Below are 16,123 nucleotides of genomic sequence, written 5' to 3' on the forward strand. Positions count from 1 at the left end.
ACCTTTTATTATAACTAACATGTTTAAACTTATTGGAAAAAATCTTAGGGATCTCTTGTGGTCGCAATTGATCCGGGATACCAATAATGTCTGTTTTCATGGTGGTGTCGAAGAATATAGCATTGTCAGAAGTACCTAAAAGTGCGACATTGGAGGAAACGTATGAAGAAGGGTTAATATCTTGAGCCATGTAGTCAAAATACAAATTCATAAATCTGGATTGAGATTGAAGGTCGACCAACCTCTCGAAATTTTCAATTACTAATGGGTTCATAACTGTGCATCGGATTAGCAACCGGTAAGAGAGATTCCAAAAGCGATGTTTCAACGGGAGAATACCTGCTAGCACTTCAAGACTCATCGTATGGGTCGACTGCATGCAGCCTAAGGCAATACGCAAACAACGATATTGTATTCGCTCCAGTTTGATCAAATGTGTGTTTGCTGCGGAGCGGAAGCAGAAACACCCGTACTCAATTACAGACAATATCGTTGTTTGGTAAAGCCTTAGAAGGTCTCCTGGGTGGGCACCCCACCAGGTTCCGGTAATCGTACGAAGAAAATTAATCCTCTGTTGGCATTTTCGTGTTAGATACCTAATATGACAAGCCCAGGTGCATTTAGAGCCGAACCAGACCCCGAGATATTTAGCGACTAAAACCTGAGAGATCGTTTTACCCGTTAGTAGGAGCTGCAGCTGAGCTGGGTTATGCTTCCTAGAAAAAACGACCAGCTCAGTTTTCTCCGGAGAAAATTCGATACCCAGCTTAAGAGCCCATTCAGACAAATTGTCTAAGGTATCTTGCAATGGTCCTTGCAGATCGCTAGCCTCGCTACCAGTAATGGATACAACGCTATCGTCAGCAAGTTGCCGTAGCATGCATGAATTTTCAAGACATTCGTAAAATTATATAAGAGAGGACTTAAACATGAGCCCTGGGGAAGGCCCATGTAACTTATTCGGGAAGTTGTCGAATCGCCATGTGAGAAATACATATGCTTTTCTGACAACAAATTGGGCAAAAAGTTATTCAAATTTGGTGAAAGTCCCTGCGATTGAAGTTTCGCGCTTAAAACTTCTACAGAGACAGAGTCAAAAGCCCCCTTAATATCCAAGAACGCAGAAGCCATTTGCTCTTTTCGAGCAAATGCGAGTTGAATTTCAGTAGAAAGCAACGCTAGGCAATCGTTCGTCCCTTTGCCCCGGCGAAAGCCAAATTGAGTATCTGAAAGTAAACCGTTTGTTTCGACCCATTTGTCTAACCGTGAAAGGATCATTTTCTCCATTAATTTCCGGAGGCAAGAAAGCATCGCAATCGGCCTATATGAATTGTGATCAGAGGCAGGTTTCCTGGGTTTCTGAATAGCAATGACTTTCACCTCCCTCCAGTCGTGCGGAACAATATTTAGCTCAAGAAACTTGTTGAACAAATTCAACAAGCGTCTTTTTGCAGAGTCGGGTAGATTCTTCAACAGGTTGAATTTTATTCTATCTAACCCTGGAGCCTTATTGTTGCACGACAGGAGAGCCATTGAAAATTCCAACATCGAAAATGGAGGCTCTTCCGTAGTTACTAATAACGCGTCGCGAAAGGTTTTCTGTTCCGGTACAGAGTCCGGACAGACCTTTTTGGCAAAATCGAGTATCCAGCGATCTGAATACTCCTCACTCTCATTCGAAACGTCACGGTTCCGCATGCGCCTGGCGGTATGCCAAAGGGTGCTCATCGCTGTTTCCCTCGACAACGCGTTTACAAACCGCCGCCAGTATCCGCGTTTTTTCGCTTTCATCAAGCTCTTCATCTGCCTGTCGAGTACCTCGTACCTTCGAAGCAGCTTAACAGAGCCGTACTTTCGGTAGTCCTTATACGCCGAGGACCTTCGCGCGTACAGTTCAGAGCACTCTTTGTCCCACCATTTGGTAGGAGGGCGCCGTCTAATCGTTACCCCGGGTATCGGTTTCGTCTGAGCTTGAGTCGCGGCGTCGATGATCAAGCCAGAAAGGAGCGCGTATTCTTCCTCCGGAGGAAGTTCCTCGTAAGACTCGATGGATTCCGCAATAATCGTCTCATAAGACTTCCAATCAATATTACGTGTAAGGTCGTATGAGATATTGATTGGATCCGGGGGAGTTGAACCATTAGCAATTGAAATAACGATTGGAAGATGATCACTACCGTGGGGATCATTGATTACTTTCCACTGGCAATTTAACGCTAGTGATGTCGAGCAGAGGGATAGGTCAAGCACGCTTTCACGTGCTGGAGGATTAGGTACACGTGTCGCTTCCCCAGTATTCAAAAGTGTCATATTGAAGTCGTCGATTAAGTTACAGATTAAAGAAGATCGGTTGTCGTCGTACAGCGACCCCCATAGCGAACAGTGAGAGTTAAAATCTCCCAATATCAAAAAAGGCGCAGGAAGCAACTCTGCTATATCAGTAAGTTACCTCTGTTCAATCCGCGCGGACGGAGGGATATATATCGAAGCAAGGCATAGGTCTTTTCCATTCATATTCGTTTGAATGGCAACGACTTCAATATTTGAGATCAAGGGGAGGTCGATTCTAAAAAAAGAATAGCACTTTTTGATCCCTAAAAGTACCCCTCCTCCGTGTGAGTCTCGATCTCGACGAATAATGTTAAAATCGTGGAAATTAAGTTGATCGTTTGAATTGAGAAAAGTTCCACAGAGCGCAAACGCGTCACAATTGTGTGTGTTTATCAAATGAGAAAATAGATCGAATTTGGGGATGATACTTCTGCAATTCCACTGTAATACAGTGATAAAATTCCAAACCTCTTTCGACGTATTAGTCATCGAAAGATATGATAGCTGAAATGAGGGGCCAAGTTGCTGCTAGTTGCTTCAAAAAGGTTTTCACTGTGGGGAGGAGGGCAAGAAGAATATTTTGAAGGGGATCTGGTATGTTGAACGTTTTAAATATCCAATCCACAATATCAGAGAAATTTTTAAACCCTGTTTCTTTTCTATTTTCTGCTTGAGCAAAGGGTGCACGAGGGGTTTTCGGTGCCCCAGGAAGCGGTGGGTACTCCTGGTTTGAATTGAAATTAAAACCAGGAGGTACTTGCTACGGTTTCTTTTCACTACTTCCTTTTTGTGTTGGCTTATTGGTCATTCCGCTAGGGGTTATCTTACGACCTTTGCGAGAAAGATTAGGAGAGTTAAGCATTCTCCTCTTCCTAGATCCTTCTGGCATGGCATAAGAACACCTTTCAACGGGATCGTCAGATGTACCCTCATCGGTTGGCAAAAAGGAAAAGATGTTTCCTGTCGAGGGTGGCGCAAAAGAGCGCTTTGATCGTTCCTTGAGGGAACGCCTATTTTTTTCCTCGCGCTGTTTGTACGCGGGACACGCCGAAAGGTCATGCCGAGTTCCTTCACAGTAAAGACACTTTTCAGTATCCTCACTGCAAGCGGTCTCAGCATGATTGCCTCCGCACTTGCTGCAGCGTGCCTTGTTGCAGCAGTAGGTGGCTGTATGACCTAACTGCTTGCAGTTTTGGCAATGCATGACCCGCGGTACGAACAGGCGTACAGGCAGACGAACCCTGTCCAAAGAGATGTAGTTCGGCAGTGCAGATCCGGCGAATGTTACACGGAAAGAATCCGAAGGGAGGAATTTCTTCTTCCCTTCTTCGATGGATACTGAATGCAATTGCTTGACATCCAGTATCTTTACATTTTGAATCAGGGGGTTCTTGAAACAGCCAACCCCGTGACGCAAAATGTCATCGACCGTGAGGTTTCCTTCGATAACCACACCGTCGATCTCCACGTCCTTGGCAGGGATGTACACGCGGTACTCTCTCGTGAAGAGCTCGTAGCTAGCAATTGCATTTGCTTGCTTCGAGCTACTCACGACAACTCGCAGTTTGTTCGGTCTAACCTTAATAATTTCGGTTACGTCCGAAAACTGTTTTGTCAGGTCCTTGCCGATTTGTATTATATTAAGGGGCTTCTTAATGGGCCTGAAAAAAACTATGAACGGACCTTTCGAAGCATCTGGGTAAGCTTTCACCCGTATTTCAGGTACCCTTGGTACAGGGCTAGGTAGCAGGGATGGTACAGGGGAAGGCAGGGGGAACTGCAGGGGGAGATTTCAATCTCTTCCCCATTCGTTTCCACATCCAGGAATAGTTCCATCTGGTTGTTGTCCATTTTTGCGGGAGCGTTACGCTCTACCGCACACAAACGATAATTATCTGAATATACGGGGGATCAAATAATTGGTATTAAATAAAAAAAAACAATTTTTCAAGTTAAGATGGATCAAATGAAAAAAAAAGACAATCGTATTGGGGACGAAAAATAATAATAATTATAATAATAATAATAATAATAACAATTATAATAACAATGATAATAAAAAAAAATTATAATTATAAAGCGAATACTTCACCGAACGTCTAGGTCTTTTGCCTACACGGTCTTTTGCCTGATGGCTGCTAGTTGGATCAATCAGGAAGAGTGTCTCAGCAAAACAAACAATGCCGACATCGAATGATCCCGTTTTGTGTTGTATCACGGTGGTCTTGTTTGCGCGCGGCCTTGTAGATGAGACTTGCAGTTGAATCCACTCACTCGGCCGTATGGAGATCCGTGCTGCTAGCGGGGTACCAGCGGTGCGAGGGAATGTTTTTGCTGCTATGATTCCAGCTGCGTGACCGGACCGGCCACTGGCGGGGTAGCCTGCCAGTGCGCAAAAGATGCTTCTGCTGATAAACTGCAGGCTATTGTTGTCGCACAGGGCACTGCACAAGAACGAACCGATAAAACAATACCCGTCGAACGACAACTCGTGTGCCATATTGTTATATTTCGAATCAACCGGAGTAAAACAATTTGCGTCTGTTCGAAACGAAAGCAAGACAACGAATCGATGAAAATAGACATTTTTCAATGAAGAAAAAACACATTTTTCAATGAAACATATTTTTTTCTATTTTCTAGGCCTACACTATGTTCTACAAAGTTGTTAGTAGCATCAATATACACAACTGTCTGGAAGGTACTATATTCGTCTTGTTTTAAAAACTATGAGCTATGGGCTATTTTTTATTTTTTTTTCGACATATTTCAAATTACTGTATCTTTCTTAGGGGCAGGTAGATGCAGATTCGGTAGTAAGGATATGAAAGTATCACAATAGAACTTTCAAACGCTGGTAATTTCGCTAGTCCACGACTTTCTGCTGATAAGTTGTGTTCATAACAAAAAACCTCGTTTTTACCCTCTATAATGATTTAACCAGGTAAAATACTAATATTGTAAACCAAGATACCACGTAATAAGTTCGTATCTATGGTGACCATCCTACCAAGCGTGGTTAAAGTATTTCAGAACATATAAATTGCAGTATCATTGGCAACGTAGATAGTACTACAGAAAAACAACATTAGTCTAGTTAATTAAATGACATACTTCTATATGCCTAAAATAATCCGATATACACTAATCTGGAGCAAAATTATATGTTTGCACTTTGCACCATTATGCAGTGGGGCTGTAATGCGGGTACTTTCAATATGGGACAAAAACAACTTGGTATTTTTTCCATGTTTTTCCATACAAAAGTATCAATTTTAATTTTTTTCCAGAAAATATGATAACAATTTAGTCGATTCCCGATGATATCTCAAAAGTGACCAAAATCAGTATGGGACAGTTATGCGGGTACCGGCAGTGCAGGACAACATGAGACTGAAAAACGCAGCCTCGTATTTTGTGATTTGAAATATGTCGAAAAAAAAAATAGCCCATAACTCATAGTTTTTAAAACAATACGAATATAGTACCTTCCAGACAGTTGTGTATATTAATGCTACTAACAACTTTGTAGAACATAGTGAAGGCCTAGAAAATATAAAAAAATATGTTTCATTGAAAAATGTGTTTTGACAAGTCTATTTTCAATAAAAACTCTCTAAGTCAATTTGAGTAGCAGATACGAATTTTTTGTCTTCGGAAAAGTTGGTCGTATTGGTTATACCTATAACTTTACCGAAGACACCAACTCTATATCTCGATGGAGCAAAAAAATAAATTTTTCATCTCACTTTTGGGGGGATTAATCACAAATCTCATAGCACCAAAAGATGCAGGAGGTCTTACCCACCATTTTTGCTGAAGACGTTATAATTGTATATCCAACGTACGTGGAGTTATCAATTTAGCGCGTCAAAATCGACTTTTAAACCACTGTGCACTGTAACAATAGAGCTTGATGAGATTCGAACATTTTTGTAAAAATCTACTAGCTTCCGTATTCTTGAGATCGCGATTGAAAAATATTGATAAACCGAATGAAATCTTCTAGGGCTTAGGCACTGAATACCTGAATTCAATACACAAATATCTTATGTTAGAAATAACTCTTTGAGTTGGTTACGAAGAGATGATCGCAAATCACAAAAATTATCAAAAATATACAATATAATGAAGAATGGATAGCCTCCTTTGGAATCACAGACGAAAGAAGTGAACTGTGAGGGAGAAAGAGGGTTTGGTGAAAATCTACGCTTGAAATTTGTGTTTGCTCAAATCTAACAGAAGAGGGACCATGAATGATTCTAAACGTGTCTACGTAACTTACGGATAACCTTTTCACAATACATCGCCCAATACATTCCATAACACATAAGAATTGACACCTTTCTTATATTTCTCTTCATTATTCTAGCATTATCAAATCATGGTTAAAGTACAATATCCCTCAAAATTTCGAAATATGTCAAAAAACTTTTTTATTTAACAGATAAAAAATAACAATGATCAGTAAAAACTTACATTTTCCGATGCCTGACAACTTTGTATAAGGTCATTGGCGTAACTAAGAAAAAATTCAAGGTGAGGGGGGGGAAGCTAATTATCCATAATTTTTATGCAAAAAGGTTAAGCTTTTTTTTTTGCTTTTTGTATTTCTCTTGGGTGAATAAAAACTTGTAGAGATGGTTGTAGCATTACTTGTTTTCTTTTTAGTCTATTCATGCTAATACAATTCAGCATTGAACCTTAGAAGGAAAAATTGAACTTCTGTACCACTGCTTCATGGAAAAGATAAAGAGTAAATGTGTATCCAATGACGTCATTATTGTTATCAAATTGTTGCCTTGTCGAAGTAGATTAACAACTATTTTGGTGTGGTCGATAAAAGACAGTTTTATTATTCAGAAACTTCCAGTCCTCTAGTGCCAACTGTACAATTTCGTAGTCGGCAGCGAGGAGCAATAATTTGCTTTTAGTTACTAAGATACCTTAGGGAGTAAAACACCTTATATAATTGGCACCGTTAAACATTAATTTGTATCTCTGCTGTGTCAAATAAATGATGGATGAAGAAAAAAATACAATACAATTTTGAGAAGCAAAATTAGTAATGGTGTGATCAACTCTAGAGAGGGCTACAAAAATCCTAGGGGGAGGAGGCTCTAGCCCCCCCCCCCCTCCGTAGTTAAGCCAATGTATAAGGTTTAAAAACTTGGAGAAATCTGTTTTACTCGCTCCAGTGCACACGCCACGCCTACCGAAAATTTAACTCTCAGTAGTCACGTATAAAAGCTCCAGCTTGCAGAAATTTAGTGTTGTGCAACCCTATAACGGTGAGAAGACGGTTGACTGAATACTAGCTCGACTCGCAGCCGGTTTTAACGCAGCATGGCTTAACAGGCGACACATTCGATCGCAGTGTTCTGCACCAAATGGACAAATCGGCGGACTGCACAGCGTTTACTTCCAGCGGTAGCGTTCGTTATTATCTTACTTGCTTGCTTGGTGTGTGCACTATATAAATAACAAGAGAACTCGAAACATCCCAAGTCGTCGGCAAATGACAATCCAAAAATAAAAGTAAAATAAATCAAGCAAACTTATGTCTATTGTGAACAATATCAAAGCATTTTTAGATGCTCTAAATCATAATTAAAGAAGGTAATTTTTTTACCTTGATAGCAATCACAACTACGCAAAAAGCGTATGATAAGGTTTGAAATTATCGTAATATGTTGGGCTGGAGCTAACCTAGCCTTTGATGTCAAAAAATTGCAAAATATGTACCAAAAATATGTGACACATGTGCGAAATATGTGACAATTTGTGTTGTTTCCTAAGATGGAAAGGGAGATTTTTGTATTTTTTCCTGTAAAGGAACAAGTGAAAAATTTTGCATGTGGTTGTAACGACCATTATTAGATAGTCGTAACATGTACAGAATATATGATTTGACTGGAGAAGAATTTTATAGCGTTTTGAGTAACAGATTTGTTACCAAAAGGAGAATTTTTCGTAATTCCTTTTTAAGTAACAAGGAAAAATTTTGCGTGTGTGACGTGGAGGCGCAGTATGAAAAAGTGTCATCCATTGATTTAGCATAAAATACATCGCATTAGTATCTCAACATTTAGAAACACCATTGCTAGCGTTACAATTCCATCTTCTATTTGTTTTGATGGGATATAAAAAACCGTAGTCCAACGTAATGCGGTCGTGCCTTGGATATCACCATAATTATAATAAAGATCACAGTATTTAATTTAGGTAATACCAAAGTCGCCTAGTCTTCTTTGAATTTGAGAAACTTGATTCATTATTTTGTAAAGTAATTGATGAACGTATACATCTAAAAAGTTAATCACTATGAGCTTTTTGATTGGAAATGACTATTAGAATTCTTCAACATCATTAGAATACCGTGTTACATTTGTGTTGTAGCTATGATTATCAGCTCGTAATAACAAAGTCAACAATTGAAATAAAATTAAATATGAGTAGTATCGACCGAACGTGTAACCCAACAAGTGACACCCAAATTGACCCAATTACGCCGCATGGGCACTAGCTTGCATATAAAACCGAACAACAAATTAAATTGCCAATCGCCTTCCGCCGCGTGAGAACACGCACACGAATAAACAGCCAGCCAGAGAGAATTAGCAGAAGAGCCTTACATTCAGCAAGTGGAGTTACCATCAGACCATCCCAGGAGAAGGTGCGTTCTGCGTCAGTGGCAGACAGTGGGAAAAACTCGCGCGACGCTTGGATCAACTCGGGGAAAAGAAGGCGATTAATCTGGTGATATTTTGGTGCAAACTTCGCGAAAACATCACTGTTCGTACGAGCGGTAAGCAATTTTCTATGTGATTTGATCACCGGCGCAATCATCCAGCTATTTGATCGCGAACAGATAGCGAGGCCGCCATTGCGAACTGGTGGATCTCGTGGCAGGGAATTGCAACTAAAACCAATTCGGAAAGCGCACAGAGAACGCAATCAGCACCCCTTGGACTCGCGAAGCGTCGGTGGTCCCAGGATTCGTGCGCGAAAAGCGTGGCCAGTTTGGGGACGGATAACACGCACCATCATTAGCTTCACACATGTGCTTTGACGCACTGAAAACACCTTTAGACTGCTGCACCGAAGGCAAGACTGAATCTGCTGTCCAACTAGAGCGCAATCTTACAAGCGAGAAAGCCTTCGTTCGCGAAGTAAGTTGGGCGTTTGGAAGAAACTCGAACCGTGGCTAATCTGCTGGGGCTATAAGGCTTTTTTTCTGCTTGTACGTATAATTCATAGTGCTAAACTCGTCGACACAGCTGTCAAGGAGAACGTGATGTCAATCCGGGAAGCGTCTCATGTTATCAAAGCATTATCTAACATTTTTAGTTCAAAAAGGTTTCAAAACAATTCAAAATTGAAACTGATCAAAGTTGCCTTAAATTAGGAAAATTGAAACAATGACGAAAAACAAATGTTTTTAATGTTCAAGATTTTCGAAGGGCTGTAAAAACTAACTTCTCAAGTGCTAAGGATGCCAGTACTGGTTCTAAAAATATGAAACCTGTAATTTTTCGCTGTAAAATATATAAATACTCACGAAAAAGTGAAAAAAATGATCAATGTTACCCCGTTTTACGGTACATATAAATAAGTAAATTTTTGTTCAAGCATTCCAATGAACGTATGGTTTTTGCTGGAGAACCACGGACAAATTAAGACCGCTTATTTTCCTAAATAAACGTGTATTTTACTAAATAATTATAATTTTTCGAGCTGAAATTCAAAATAACTCGTAAACCGATGCCCTTAGATGCCCAAGAGCTTTTTGATTCAAAATGACTCTCTGCATCTTTTAAAATCATCAGAATACAAATATTTTGAAAAATGTTTGAATTATAATTTTTATAAAAAAAATTAATCTACCATAAAAAAAATATTTTTCATTTCTCCATCCTGGATTTTTTTTTGTAAAAGTTGCGTATCAACTTCAAGCTTCTTTAGAAAAAAGTTAAAAAAATTCAACTCTTTTTTTTTAATTGAAATTTATGTTTATTTTTAATTTTTTTTTTTTGGTCAGAATTTTTTTTTGTACAGTGTATATTTTTTTTATGATGCATTTTTAATTCCCTACAACTTATTCTCGGACAGTATTTCTATACAACCAAATACGAATGAAACCTATGCCAAAAGACATACGCCCTTTTAGAGTATAACTCATGGATGTACAAAATCTCTCCATCTGTGAAAAATGCTCAGATTGCTAAGCCAAATACGTGTACAAAGTTTCATTCCAATAAAAAATGGTCGATTAAATTTTCGCGTATTTCCAGGTCATTTGGCGCGATTCTGCTCTACGCTTATTGCTTATATATAAGATTTATGTTTTGGAGTACGTGGTAGAGCTGGGACCACCCCCAACTTTTCTTTTGTTTGTCGTTCTTTTTGGGGCAAACATAAAAAAAATGTCTTGGTCTCAATTTGAAGAGCACATTTCACTCTAGATACATGGTGACAAAAAAGTCCAGTCACACTTTTTTGGGGTCGCCTGTAGCCTATACGTTGCATCTCTCTGGTGCCATCTATATGTCAAATGAAAGGGTTAACTTTGCTGCCCAAAGTGGCAGAGTTTCGTTTCTGTGCAGTTTGTTTTCATTGAGTTGTGAGCCATGGCAGAGTTAAAAGCAGCTGTTATCGCTGAATATGTGAAAGGGTACAAACCCGGACACCTATTCAAACACCTAAAACCGCTCGGAATCAACCGGAAATTCGTGTATCGGACCATAAATCGGTACCTAGAGACCGGAGGCACCGAGGACAAGGCACGATCTGGACGACCAAGGTCTGTGAGAACTCCAAGGCTGAAAAAGTTTATACGAGACCGGATTCGCCGGAATTCCGCCCGATCTGCCCGGAAGCTGGCCAGGAACCTTGAAATGAACCGAGAATCAATCCACCTGCTTCTGCGCAAGGATTTAAAACTTACACCGTACAAAAAAGAAGGTGGTTCATGGGGTTACCAAAGCTACAAAGGACAAGAGGTACCAACGGTCGCGGTAGTTGCTCGGTTGGCGCGCAGATGACTAGATTAAATTTTCGGACGAGAAGCTGTTCGTTTTGGAGCAAACAGTCAATCGCCAAAATGATCGAGTTTGGAGTGTGAGCCTCCAGCAAGCTCCTGCGGACAAGCTGAACGTTTCCCGGTTCCAAAATAAGACGTCAGTGATGGTTTGGGGAGCCATTTGCAAGAGAGGTTAACTGCCTCTTATTTTTATCGATAAAGGGGTCACAATCAACGCAGCGTACTACCTGGACACGGTTTTGAATAAAAATGTTCTGCCTCAAGCTGGACTATTATTTGAAGACGATTACTACTGCTTCCAGCAAGATGGCGCCCCATCCCATACCGCAAAGGTTGTTCAGGCGTGGTGTGAGGAAAACTTGACCGACTTCATTTCGAAGAATGAATGGCCTCCGTCGTCTCCGGATCTGAATCCACTGGATTATTTCGTGTGGGGATACATCGAAGCTCGAAGCTGAACGACTATAAAATAACAAATTTGAAGCAATTCAAGCAAGTTATCACAAAAATCTGGGTCGAGATGCCGATGGAGCACGTACGCGCCGCTTGCGACGACTTTCCGAGACGTCTGAAGCTGGATCGATCAGAGAAAGGCGGTGTAATTTCGAGATATCGTCTGTGAAGTATTTTTATGAGTTACTGAATAAAGCTATGAAAGCCAGATTCAGATTTTCTTCTTATTCTTTGAAATATTGAGATTTTCCTGTGTGACCGGACTTTTTGTCACCCTGTATATATATATTGAGCAATTTTTAAAAATATTTTTTATACATATTCGAGTAAATTAAATTTGAAATCACGACAAAAACTGTAATACTTTCATATATTTTACAAGTAAAAACAGATAAATGTACATTTTGTATTTTTTTTTCTTGAAACTAGAAATAATTATTTTGAATTTGATTAAAAATAGATCAACTGGTTGAAAGTTATGAATTTTTGAAAATGAAATACCTTGAAAAAAGCCATTTTTATGGTCACCCTATTTCGGAGCCACTATTCCACTAAGGTACTGGTCAACTATCTTGTCGATCCAGTAAAGGGGACCAATTCTGCACCAGAAGAAGCACTTCCAAACCATGATGTTGCCTCCTCCCTGTTTAAACGTTTTTGTCGTGTACTGTGGTCCCGTAACCTACAGTTCCGTACAAAATTTGCGCTCTATAGGACTCTGATCCTCCCGGTGACGCTCTACGGACATGAATCGTGGACGTGGAAGGAGGCCGATCGACGAGCGCTTGGGGTCTTCTAGCGTAGAATCCTGCGATCAATACTCGGAGGCAAACTAGAGCATGAATCAAGAGCTGTACGAAGTATACAAACTCGCTGATATTGTCAAGCTGATGAAACACGGCAGGTTACAGTGGGCTGGCCATGTGGCACGGATGGCGGATGAGCGACCGGCAAAGATAATATTTAGCAGAGAACCGGATAGAGGCCGACGACTTCGAGGCAGACCTCGCACGCGCTGGATGTGTGCTGTCGACGAGGATGCCAAAGCAGCGGGTATAAAAGGAGACTGGAGAGTAGCAGCCCAGGACCGAGTTTCGTGGAGACGTATTCTGGATTCGGCATAGGATCTCAACGATTTGTCGCCATAAAAGTAAAGTAAAGTAAGTAGTCGTGTACTGTCGTTTGAAGGCGCAGCCAATCGGACCTTTTCTATCAGAACCGATCAAGTTTACTCCTCTTTTTCGTGCTGTTTGCTGGGGCTTCAACCTCGCTAGAAGATGCTTCTGTGTGAACATAGTAATTTTCCTGGAGCTTTTATCACCAATTCATGCCCGCCAAGCCGTCCTTGGATCGTTCGAGAACTCACTGATTTTCTTTACAGGCTTCAACGGATTTGTTTGAAAGTCGTTCCGGGCCCTCCAGTGGATTCCTGTTTTTTTTTTATTATCAAGTGCATTTAAAACAAAATTCACAATCTCCCGTTGACTTTAACCTTGTTTTGTCATTTTAAGGATAACGGAACATTCCATTGCCGTTCCATTCAGCAAAAATAGCTCATATTTCGAAGTTTTAACTGAAATTCACAAAATAAATTTCTGTAGGTTTGTTAATTGTTAATATGATAAACACTTACAAGGATCTATATCATACTAAGTATCTTCTTTAAAAGCTAGTTTACTTCCAAAAATAGTCAAAATAAACAACTGGCCTTATGTTTATTCTCAGCTTTTTCCGATTTTTCGCAGGAATCAATTTGTTTTCTTAGAATAATTTAGTTCTGCTGCACCAAACTTGGTGTAACATGTTGTCATGCTAGTGCAAGTCTTCAACACCGCTTATGCTTCTTTTAGAAGCTTTTTAATTTTTATTCTCAGGTTTTTATTGGCCAATAATCGATTAGCTCTGTAATCATTATTATTATAAAGGCGAAAGCTTTTATCCTATCATCTCCAACGCAAGAACAAGTTTTTGAAAAGACTTAGGAACGTACAAGGTTGTTTTTCTGAGCCATTGAAAATAACAATGCAATAAATTTTATGCTGTTCGTTCAGCATTTGTATATTGAGCGCATATATTAACGGTTTCTTTGGATCAAGCAAAATGCACTAGAGTATCCTTCAACTGGGCGCTCCCTCATTCATTGTTTACTTTCTTCACATCGCCACAATCTTGGTAATTGAATCTGCCAGCTTTTTTTTGAACACACGCAGTATTATGCAACGATTGGCAAACTAGTTGATAATATATTCGCATTTTCGGTGTCAATGAATATTTTGGCATCCTTATGCATAAGAGATTGACCAAGGTGCTGCGCATTGCAGACCTCATGCAATGAACTTCGTTTTGGGTATTCAGGCCAACTGTGAATTTCGAACAGGAATCAGCGGATTAATCTAATTGATTGCTACATTTAAAATAAACCGAACTTCGGAAGACCATCATTGCTATTTCTGGATACAGCCAATCATACTCAGGGGAAATTATTATTATGTTTGCGAATGGTGAATCACATCCAGAACAATGAATGCTACTAATGGAATTTCCACCGATTGCAAGTAAACAAACAAACAACTCTCGTTCGATGCAAGAATAAGAGGCATCATTTCGGCAGAAGGTCGATAAAAGAGCATGCCAACTTGGTCCGGTAATCCAGTAGTGGTCGAACTGGTTGGCGAGTTAGAATAAAGATACTGCCGGTGGCAGTTAGTATTATTTTATCGAAAACCAAATTTGTGCCGGGTGGTGTATACAAGGTAATGCCGCTTAAGGTCAATCATCTTTACGTTGTGTTCATAATCAACAATCTGCCAATGCAGTGGCGTAACTGTCGAATTATTAGGAATTCCATAGGTAAGTAAAACAATTCAATTTATTTGCAGTGTACGTTCGTAGCAAATTCTCGAAACGTGGTGATTTCATAACTCTTCCAAGCGAGGGAATAAAATCAAAAAACTTCAATGCTATTAGGCCACGAACTTGAAAACTGACCGAACTGTGCGAGTCCGAAGCATTTGTGCAATGTTGGACAATCGTGGTGTTCCGCGGGGTAATTGTTCGGATATTTTCTAATTAATAGCTCAACATTTTCTTTCCACAAACTCGGAAACTCGGCTATGAAGCTGAGAACGAAATGAACTTCATCATAACCGTCGATGACGACAGCACTGATGCCCACGAAATAATCTGCGTCGGTAGGATTGCACGAAATCGCCTCCATACATAGCCAGAGAGAGAGGAGACTGTGTTTGTCTTTTCTATATACTTTTTTGCGGACAGCCGGTTTTTGCCACATCGAGAATAAGGAAGGTCGCCGATGTTTTTTTCCGCTGAACAATCGACCAGCCGCATTGCGGTTACGATGTCATCATCGGACTGGTTTGTTGTTGTCAATGAACGGTAAACGCCCCGCAGACGATGCCAAGATGGCACGAAACTGATGAGAAAGTAGTTGTTGTTGGTTAAAGACAAAACAAATAACGAGCTGGATGAGTGAAAAAATTAACGAAGAAGTTCTAATTGGCCAACATGACTTAACGATATCGATGGAATGATTTTGGGAATGATATTCTAGGTAGATAGATTCTTATCAGTTTGAGTTAAAAAAAAACAACACAAATCCAGTAAGAAACGAGTGACTAATCATCGATGCAGATTCACTTCAAACGAACGGTTTCGTTACACCCCAACAGCTTCGGTAGTACAAACGTTTACCAAGCGCCAACGGCGTTTATCGGGCTACCGATTGCCAAGTGTCTGTTGCTAAGCACGACAAAACCTCAAAAAAGGTACCCTTGACATTCATTTATAGACCAGTAAAATGATGCCAGTCACCTAATCGCTGCTACGAGCGCCACACTAATTACGTTCTTTTTTCCAAGTCTTAAAGCGCAATCACAAGCACTTGAGAGTGCTCAAGAAGAAAAAAAAAATGTTCGGATTGTTTGACAATTCAAGCGTTTGTGCTCTACTGACCGATAAATTCAATATAATTTTGGAGTATATTTTTATTTTATTATATATATAATGCAAACCCTGAAAAAAATTAACCAAATAATTATACACTCGAATTATACAAAATTATTTCCATCCGTGTATAATTATATTGCTGATCCCCAAGCGATAAAAAAGAAACTGTCAGCACTTTTTGTCCTGCCAGACTAATAAAATATGCTACCAAGCTAACCAGTCAGACTTCAGACAATCCTTTCGTTATTTTTCTGTCCGGTATTTTTTCCTCAGATGCATCGACCAGCCTGGGTTTGGTCTGTACGAGCCTCCCAGTGGAGTCATTTAAGT

General features: G+C 40.0%; 1 protein-coding gene across 9 annotated transcripts in view; it reads left to right on the top strand.

Annotated features, from left to right (window-relative positions):
* Window positions 1-16,123, top strand: part of LOC129722695 (uncharacterized) — a 153,757-nt gene that overhangs the window by 124,954 nt on the left and 12,680 nt on the right. The window contains exon 1 of one of the 9 annotated variants that reach the window (XM_055676366.1): window positions 14,502-14,677. The exons of the other annotated variants lie outside the window; for them this stretch is intronic. The gene's annotated coding sequence lies outside the window, so the exon portion shown is untranslated. Of the gene's footprint in view, window positions 1-14,501; window positions 14,678-16,123 lie in introns of those variants that run through there. 9 annotated transcript variants of the gene reach the window in all.

The sequence above is a fragment of the Wyeomyia smithii genome, chromosome 2 (genome assembly GCF_029784165.1).
Source record: "Wyeomyia smithii strain HCP4-BCI-WySm-NY-G18 chromosome 2, ASM2978416v1, whole genome shotgun sequence".
Classification (NCBI taxonomy): domain Eukaryota; kingdom Metazoa; phylum Arthropoda; class Insecta; order Diptera; family Culicidae; genus Wyeomyia; species Wyeomyia smithii.